Raw genomic sequence first — 10164 nt, 5'->3', positions numbered from 1 at the left:
ACATGGTTCATAATGGGAATTACAGATCAAATTTATTGTGGCTTAAAGCTGCTGAAGCAAGCTAAGAGGCAATACAGAATCATAGGATGACTGAGGTTGGATGAGATCTTGGGGGGGTCACCTGGTCCACCACTTCTGTTGATGCTGGACCACCAACAGCATGTTGCCCTGGACCATACCAAAATATCATCAAAATATCTCTAAGGATGGTTAAAAAAATTACTCCTAAACTTAATAAAATATTGGAGCCCTGGATTTTAAAACTCTAAACCTGTACCCTCACAACCATGATGCCCTGAATAGTAGGCAGTAAAACTGCCTGAGGAGTGGTAATCTCATTGGTACCTGGACAGCTGAAAAATTACCCAGGCTGCTACATGACAGAGAATGTCAACTAATGTCTGGGGTAAAAACCTGGCAATGCCCTTGAGGTTCTAGCCACTGCTGCAATGAAGAGTTTCATATCTTACATTCCATCACACTTCAAGGTTGCTCCATGAATAATAGCTAACAGCAAAGACAATCAACAACAGTCTTATATTTATCATCTTGTTTGTTTGAGGCTGTTGACCTGGAATGTTGCCAGTGCCATATGTTTGCCTTTGCTGAGGATGAAGTACTTCTGTATTCAGCCAGACAGTGCAATAGGTGTTCCTAGGTCACATATTTGGGTACAGGAAGAGCCTGTAGTAAGTCTTACCTGTGTGGTCTACCAGGGAACACTGGTCTTTTTCTGTAAATAAGCCAAATTACAGAATCACACCTCAGAATACTCACAAAAAAACCCTTTCCAGCCCCTCTCCAGTATAAAATGATACATGAACTTACCACAAATTCACATTTTGCAGTTAGATTCTAGTGCAATGGATAGATAACCTTTTCCAAGGGAGATGTGTTAAGTCCAACCTGGAAATAAAGAAAACCATTTCCCTGGCATTCATGATTCATTTCCTGAATGGTGAGTTCAATTAAGGTAATGGTGAACAGAAGTATCCAGCTCTTCTTTCTGACCTTTATTCTTATTTACTGCTTGCTCATATGAAGAGTTTGTAATTAGGTCTTGCAGTTGTTGCACAGCAGACAAAACACTCATTCTAACATCATCTTGTTTTAACTGAAAAACTCTTGCTGAATTCATAATGTAACTTAAGAGATCAGTTTGGTCATGGAACCAAAGATGTTCCAGTGCATGTAATTCTGTTACTGTCAAGTAGGCAGCCCTGATTAAAGGGAAATTCACATAGGAGGAAGCAAAAACCAGGGCTAGTGCATTAATCTGAAATCATCATAGGATACTCAGCCAGCACTTGAATGAGGGAAAGAGGGAAGCACATTCACTTGCAAACTGTTCATTTTGCACAGTTTGTGATCTTGTCTGTCACTTGTCTGCCAACTCCATGTGTTAGAACATTTTATGTTTTTTCCACTGCTATTTCTAAGACTTGGATGTGTCCTAGATTGACATGGGCGGGTAGAAGTGTGATTAGAGATGTTCCCAGGAAGATAAGATTAATGATGCCCTGCATGGAATCAGCAATATTTATAGAAGTCCAGATAGTTTATAGAAGAGTATCACTCACTAAATAACAGCTTTAGGATTTTCTAACTCTTCAAAGAAAAGCCATGCAAGGAACAGCTGTGTCAAATCTAGTACCATAGAAACAGGACTGATGAAAGTACAAGTAGTAGCTTTATTGAAAAACTCCCATGGACCCTCTAACATCCACCACTTCCAGACCACAGCACCCCATACATTCATGTAGCACCTGGTGACAGTTGTTTAAACTGAATGTTTGGTATATTTTAAGTCTACTTGGGAACTGGACATTTCACTGCTGTGCACTTCCTCTTTCTGTATGATGGTAAACAGCTGTGCTGCCTTGATGCCATCAATGGTTCACTCAGGCCACGAGGCTCCCCAGCCACCAACTTCCTAAAGGCAGATGCACGAAACTTTTCAGGGATCCCTAATTTTAGACCACATTTCATGCTTGTCTTTTATCCAAACTGCAAACCAAAGCCATGTGGTTTGGGTATGTCCCCAGCCCAGTCTGGGTTACAGTGCAGTGATTCTCATGTTCACCCTAATAAGGAGCTCTCCAGAATGCTCACTTTGTTCAGAGCTCAAAGCAACAGAGCTCTGTTGCTGAAGGACCCAGATGTTCAGCAGACTTGGTGCTAACACAGAGTAGCTGTGCTGCTCCTAATCCCCAATTAGTCAGTTTTGTCCAGTGAGGATGCCAGTGCACTCCAGTGTATTAATCAGTAAAAAGACACCCTCAGGTCATTTGGAAAAAGGCAATACATAAGCCTTGTCTTTATAATCCTGCATGGTGTGAGGTATTCTATGTATGGAGGAAGTCACTGCTGTTTTGAACTCACACCCTTGAAAGAGCAAAGAAATGCATTGATACCATGTGCAATAAATGGGTAACAGGTGCATATTAACGACAGTTTTCCTAAGGAATAGAGTTTAATGAGGCTTGTAATATTATTCAGTGGTCAAAAACCTGGAAAATTCACTGCAAAAGTATTGACCTCCTTCTGTCTTGGGAAACCCAAAGTGTTAAGGACCCTCACTCCAGTGAACCTGCAGGGCTCATCAGTGTAAAAACTGGAGCCCTTGGCCACTGAAGGATCCTCTTTGCTCATCCTGTGCCACTCTGCCTTACAAAGGAAAAAGCAGGCTGGTGTAATGACTCATTGGATATTCTCTCCCTTTCTGCTCCACAGCCGGGCCTTCAGGAGTCCAGTGCACCTAAGCAGGGAAATGGAGAACCCTTTCCCAAGCAAAGGAGGAAGGATACCAAATGATCTTGGGTTTGTGAAACTGTGTAGCAGCAAAATAATTTGTTGGAATTACTCCAAGGTCAGGGAGAGCTTCCTCTTTCCTTTGCTTAAGTCCTTCTTCAATCAGATGACTTGAGCTTGATTCAAGAAAAGGAACAGGAGCTTATTAAATGGGCTGATACATCAGGTGATGCAGGATACTGTAATTTGGATGGTGCATCTCTTCAACACTTTATTAGCTGTATAAAAAGTTTTATCAAAAATTACTATAAATAGTCTAATTGTGTCATTCTCAAATGACAGTCTAAATAATACATTCGCTGAATCAAAGTCAATACCTAAAATGCCTCTAGATACTTGAGGATGTGTTTTGGTTGTTTTAGTGATTAACAGTCATGCTTCAAGAAGGAAGGTAGATGTAGTAAAGAAAACAAAAGCAGCATTTTTCTGGAACAAAAGAGAAAAACAAGGCTTGAAAATATACCATCCTCACTCTGAATCTGTTCTTGGGAGACATTTAAAAGGACGGCATTTTGCAGATCAGCTTAAAAGAGGGTGGTAAACATAATTTCCTCCTACTCTCTGTAGAAGTGCATCAGGCTTTCTAAATACTTTCTGACTGGTAATAGAAGTCGTACCCAGACTACATTTTGAAATCAAAGTATTTAAAATTATTTTTAGAGACATAAACAAGTGTTCAATTAATGATAATGCCTACAGTTACAAAATGCAGTAGTCCCAGAATGAGTAAAATTCTCCTGCTGTGAGTTTGTAAATGTCACCTTCTGCTCTGCATTTCCTAAGGTTCTCTCTCCCTGGAGAAGAGCTCGTCACGTCATCAAGTGTATGGGGGAAGAAACACCAGAAGTTAAGGCCTGATCATGAAAACTCTGATGTGAATAATCACTTACATGAGTAATCCTATCCATTAATCGAAGTTTAATTGGTTTCCCGCACCCATTGCATAGGAAGGGCCATTCTCCTTCCATGAGCAGTAGAGTTAGGAGGCTGCATACTTGAAAGGTCAGGTGTCCTGTTTCTTTCAGTTTCAGTTTAGGGATGTGTCCTGAGGAATAGTGGAAAGGGGATAGGAGGAGGAGTGGAGGTGAGCTAGGCTGTTGGGACTGTTCATGTGAAGAAATCTGAGCATGCTCATAAGTGACTTGCAGGACCCAGCTCCAAATTTCTGTTGAGTAAAATTCTATTCCAGTCTAGTTATCTAATCCTCGTATATTCTCCAGGTAAATGGAAGTGTCAGATCATTCCCCTATGAAAATCTGTTACTATTTCTCAATTGAGCAGCTATCTAGGTTAAGGAGAGGGGACTGTGAAAGTATCTTTGCCTTTCAGAAAAAAAAATAGCAATCAGGAAAAAAAATCTAAACTAATGGAATATTGAGATAATTTTTATTTTGAGGATTAATGTCAGAGCAATTGACCTGGTTTGTCATTAATCTATGTCATTGTATGTTTATATGTCCTTACATGTCATATGTTTAATAAACTTATATGATAATAACAAAGTATACGAATAATGGCTTTTTAGACCTTAGGCCTCATATCTAACTACTGCAGTATATCTGACTGCATGATAAATGTCAATCCCAATGAATAAGAAGGAAATTCTGCCCTCCTTCAGCATGCTATCTTCTCAGTAATATAAACTTCTGAAAAAGTGTTTATTTTTGTCATTCAGAGACCATTTTTCTTAGAATGAATATGAAAAGCAATATACCAATTATCACCCAGAACAAATAATCCTCATCAAGCCAATCAAATATTTTGTACTTAGGAAGTAGTCAATTTGTCTTTGATTTCAACCCTTTGCACTTTGATCAAAACTGTACCTTTTGAAGAGTTCACTACTCATAATAGGAAAAAACTGGGTCATATGTCTGCTCTAGTAAAACATACTGTGTATTTCAGACACCACAGATTTGCTTATGGTTGCTTAAAGAAACTAGAGATTCCCACTAGGATTGAAAAAAAAAAAAAGGCTTTATTAAAAGATGTTTCAAGGACTCAAATGAAACTAATTGCCCAAGAAGGATAGAGAGATAAGAAAAAAGTAGGTCTGACATAGGCAGCCATCACTCCTAGTCATTGCATTCCCAGTGACTGAAGAGCTAATCATGCCAGACTCTTAGGAAATTCAGTGCCTGCAAGCTTGATTAGGTAAGACAGCAAGTCTAATCTGCATTTAATGAATGATTCAGGAATAATGTTAAGAGCCTAACTTTATGGTAGCAGGGTGTTGACAGAATTAGGTACATGCTTTATGCCTATCTTGTGACCTAGCTAATTATGTGTTTCTAAAAAAGTTATTACACTTCTTCCATCCAGTTTCATAATTTGTTGTCTGTTTATTCTGCCAGCTAAGATCTAGCATTTTGTTAAAACTTATGCTACCATGAAAGCAGAAGCTATAAAATAATGAAAGAAAAAGGAAAACTGACTAAACCTGTTATTTCTGCAGTGCAGTGTAGACAGACAGATATTTATGCCTCCATGGAGCCCCAGTATTATTAGTGTGTATTCACAGAGATCAGTAAGAGGATTTTGACCTATATTGTTCTGAGTGCTGAAAACATAAAAGTAAATACAAACAAAGAAAACTGATCAAATATAAAAAGAAGATTAGGACTTTTTAATCCTAATAATATTTTCTTTAATGTAGGGAAGAATGGCAATTTACTTTTAAGAGGTGATTCTTAGATGTATTATTTTTCAAAAATAAATGATTTGTGAATGTTGGCAGCACTGCAAAATGTCACAAAGGGAAAATTATATTGATAAGCACAACCTGCAGTGACACCATCAAGGTATCAGTCCTTCCTGAAGTCTGAAAACCTTTCTGCATATTCCTTTTGCTTTAGCAGGGAAAACTCGCTGAAGCATGTCTAAAGCTGACCATGTATGCCCAGGTTCCGGCAGGGAATGTTCAGGAGACAGATAATCACCACACTTTTCAGGCCTTTCTGAATGCCTTGGTCCTTCAGTCACTGAAATGAATGTGGAGAATTCATTCAGCAAGTACCACTGGTGATTGCCTCCCTCACTTTCTCAACTCCCACAGCCTCCATCACTTACCTTGTTCCCTAGCTCAGACCACACACACACTACAGTGGTCTAGACTACCACTTTGAGTGTAGATTCCCATTTCATGTTCCATGTCTTAAAAATTGGGATAACCAGGACACTGTGACACCGGAGTCACGCTCTGACAAGAAAAAAGTTGCTACCAAAATAATACAGTGATAACCTATGGAGTGGCTGAGTTATGGCAACTGGCTCCTTTCTTGTGGTTAGCAGATTAAGATTCTCTTGTGGTTTTCTGGTTTTGTGTCCAACTGAATTTCTTCAGTGCTTTGGACAGCAGTGTGGCTAAAAGCAAAGCATTTGGAACTATTGCTTGTATTTTACAATGGAGAAAATAAAAGCAAACACAGAATTAAAAGTCATCCTCTGTACAATCAGAAAAAAGCCCAAGGCTCATACATTAACTAACGAGACTATTTTTACTTCCCAGCAGTAAGAAATGAGCCACTGATTGGAAGAGCAATAGAGATGTGCTTGAGAGAATGAGGGCTCTCAGCCCTTTGAAGCAGTCAAGGGAATCTGGGTTAGACAGTGGCACCACCAGTCATGCAGCCTGTGCTCAAACAGCTTTGCACCGCAGAGCTTTCCTCCTGCAGGCTGCTGTACGTACCACCAGCCTCATGAAGGCTGTGACGCAAGATCTCCGCAGACTTACAAGGTTGAAAATATCCTCAACAGCTTCAGCTCTTGCAAGGCATTTTGAGATGTACGCAAAACCTGCTGCAACAAGCCCAGTCTGGATATGCAGAGCTGAAAAGAGTGATGTACCGTGCAGAATTTCTGTTATAAATCCTCTGTTCCAAGGGACTGAAACACAACTGTAATTAATCACTGTAGGACAGAGCTAGGCAAGAAAGCGTTCCAGATAAGCACATACTATTTTGATTCCAGCAAAACTGAAAATATTGCACATGTGTGTGAGACACTGGACAGATTACTCCAGAGCCCGGAGATTATTTCATTTTCCATGTTAATAAAAATAGATTTAACAGCAAAAACTGGCATACCATGAGATTTTGTAGCAATGGAATTTCACTAGATAAAAATGCTACGACCAAATTAGAACCTGTCTACCTCTGTTCCCATGTCTCAATCAAAGGTCCTTTATTTAGCCCTTCCCCCAGTTCTGCTGGGGTATTTTACACACAAAAACTAGGCTTTTTCTCATGACCATAAACTAAACCAGTGCTACAGAGCCATTATTGGCCTTCTGTGAGTTTGAGCTTTAAAATGAGGTCCTGAAAACTTATACACCTTCAAATCCATTTTATGGCTGTGACTCTGTGACTACTCTGAATCTTTCTGGTGTTATAGAAGCTGTGCTGTCAACAATGTCTGACAACATTTTTTACTGTGATTTTTTCTGTTTTTGTTGGTCATCTGTGAGTCTTACATCCAGACAACTTGGTTAAATCTCCTCCTACAACCAAAGCATCAAGAAAAAAAAAGGGGGGGGAAAATATCTATTCTGCAGGCAGTTCAAACCTGTTTCCCAAGGAGATGGCAGGTAGGAGTATATTAACATGAGATTTTTCCCTTAGTTGTTCTGGATAGACAATATCTGTGGAAAGTTCACTGACGGCAAGCTAACTATGGGACAAACATCACCCAGAGGGTGTAAGCACAAGAATCACTTCTTTTGTTGTATGGCACATAATCAGGTGCTGTGCAAGAAGCTGATGGTTGACTTTGTGATTGCTTATAGCAAGTAAAGATAGACCCTGGAACTGAAGGGTCTCTGGCAAGTGCTGCACACTACAGACACCAGCAGCTGTAAGTGTGCACTAGCAGGTCTTCTGTCACTGTTTATGTGCTCTTTGTTTCATTTCACAGAAATGAAATGTCTCAAGTCATGTTCTTTATCCCTCTGTTTGGATAAAACTCAAGCTTTTTTCAACAGATTTGCAACACCCAATGAAAACTCAGTCATTCATATTTTATCTGTTCAAACTGAATGGGTTGTTCTAATTGGGACTCTATTAGAGTGTCAATCAATTTCTTATGCCAAAAATATTTTAAATGTTCATCTTTAAACACATATTGAAGAAAGCTTGGCATTCATAAATTTAAAAAAAATAAATTTTAATAATATGCATATCTTACGTCTTTTTTCTTTTCAGTTTAATGTTCCTCACCTGGATTTATTATGTGCTAGGCCATGACTTCATCATCACCACACAGAAAGCAATAAAAAAGCAGCATACATTAGAGAGAGACAAATAGAAATGTCTAAATATGTTAGTTATACCATGAAAGCTCTTGAATACAGCAAACCATGTATGGAGGAGCAAACTAGAGAAAAAGAGATGTCAGTAACAGCATTACTTTCTCATGATAACTGACAGGAAACTTTCTACACCGAGATTATTCTTTTTGGCCATAAAGATAAAGCATTATCAGGACACTGAATTTCAACAGTTTCCCACTAATTGAAGGTCTTTAGCTCCAAAATCAAAAATGAAGACACAAATCACGTTAATATGCTATCAATTTTTAAGAGGTAACCAAAGACTCAAGTAAGAAATCTCTTCTAAATCCACATAGCAGTACACTGCCCATTGTGTTGAGCTGATAACAAAACTGGAAATTCAGTACTGAAAGTAGCTTCTTTTTTCTGTGGTTGTTGGTCTTATCTTTTAGAAAATGCATGAGCTGGAGTAACTGCTGCCCTGGAGTTTGGTCTAGAGCTGTCGAGTCTTGTAGTCTGTGCTGAAATTTGCTAACTTAAAACCAACAAAAATATAAAAAAAAATAAGGTGAGAAAAAATATTTGTTGATGCCCAAACAGACAGTAAACCCCCCCCCCTTTTTTTTTTTCTCATCTTACTGTCTTGCAGTCTCTTTATTATCACTGTAGACCAATATCTATAACAGCATTCAACATTAATTCAGGTCTATGGTGGTAATTCCTGGGGTGGGAGGGGCCTGATATTCCAATCAGGAATTCATTAGGGTACGTCAGCTCTTATGTCCTCACCCTGCATGAACATGGGGAGAGGTTTAGCTCCTGATTTCTTGCAATGAACATAAAATCAATTTCTTACACTACCCCTTCCCCCCAGAATCCAGTTCAGACCCCACAGAGAGCGAAGCTCTCTGAGATGAGGTCTAGTACCTTCCACTAGTACTACACTAACTTAACACCAGTTTCCAGGTTTTCATTTGAATGTAGCAAAATGTTGTGGTGGGAGTAAATTACTCTGTAAAATTGAACATGATGAGGCATGTGAGGGCTTTTAAAAGGGCTTGAATCATCTCAGTCATCTTCACGCTTTCCCCACTGTTTGGCAAATGGTAAAAGACGTCTCGTTTCTAAAGGTCTGTTGCAGGCTGCCTGGTACTACTTGTGATTCAGCCTCCTTTTTGCAGACAGGTTTTCTTCCAACCTACACAGCAGGGAGGCGGTGAAACAACTTCAATTCACTCAGTCTCTGAGATATGGAGTCTAGTGGCAATTTGCAGGAATGTATTACTGCAGAAATCATAAGAAAATCTCAGGTGTATCACCAAGGATTTGCTTCATTTTGCTACAGAAAAGAACCAAAAACCCAAAACCATTCCTCAACCAAGTAATATAGAGTCAACAAGCCTGAATTTGCCTGTATTATTCTCTATTTATCTTTCACATGCAGCAGTGGTGAAAATGATTGTTTGAACTAGTAACTCTAGAAACCACAACCATGAGGATGAGACCTAGCTATCTTAAGGTACAGCAACTTTACTCACAGTAGCAAAATGTAGTAGTAAATGAAACTTAATTTATAAGCTTCTTTTTCTCTGTCAATATTTTTGCAAGTAAAATTCCAAACCAGAAGCCATTACACAAGGTCTAAATTTGTGGGACATTTTATCAGCCCAGGCAATCAGATCTGTTATGATCATAATGCTTTCACCTTTTTTAAGAACAAGAAAAAAATATGTTCTCTGGATTCTTCAAACAAAGAAGATTGTTTGATTTTGAGCAAAATGAATGAATATAAAACACTTGGAGCTGTTTTGATCTGGTTATAAACAAAAGTTGACGAATCACTGTAAATTTACTGGTATACATTTATCCATAACATTCTGGAAGTACCTATTTTTTTGATTGTGCTAAAATTTCATTCTGGTTTTGCCAGATGGAGGTACAGGCATGCAATATTTTCAGAAGCTGATATGGGATATACCAGAGCGGGGACTGAGACACTGACTCCATGGTTTGTTGGGGTAAAAAACTTCTGCTAGTGACAGGAGGGAGAGAGAGCTGTGGTGTTTTAATGACAGGGATTGTATTCA

The 10164-nt window shown here is 38.9% G+C and overlaps 1 long non-coding RNA gene across 1 annotated transcript in view; it reads right to left on the bottom strand.

Annotated features, from left to right (window-relative positions):
• Positions 1-10164, bottom strand: part of LOC111924585 (uncharacterized) — a 45208-nt gene that overhangs the window by 6174 nt on the left and 28870 nt on the right. Inside the window, exons 2-3 of the long non-coding RNA XR_002861726.2 lie at positions 829-906; positions 701-733 (exon numbers count right to left, since the gene is read on the bottom strand). This is a non-coding gene — a long non-coding RNA (uncharacterized LOC111924585). The remainder of the gene's footprint in view (positions 1-700; positions 734-828; positions 907-10164) is intronic.

The sequence above is a fragment of the Cyanistes caeruleus genome, chromosome 1 (assembly GCF_971803275.1).
Source record: "Cyanistes caeruleus chromosome 1, bCyaCae1.hap1.1, whole genome shotgun sequence".
Taxonomy (NCBI): domain Eukaryota; kingdom Metazoa; phylum Chordata; class Aves; order Passeriformes; family Paridae; genus Cyanistes; species Cyanistes caeruleus.
Note: the sequence above shows the minus strand (reverse complement) of the source record. Positions and strands in the feature narration are given on the sequence as shown.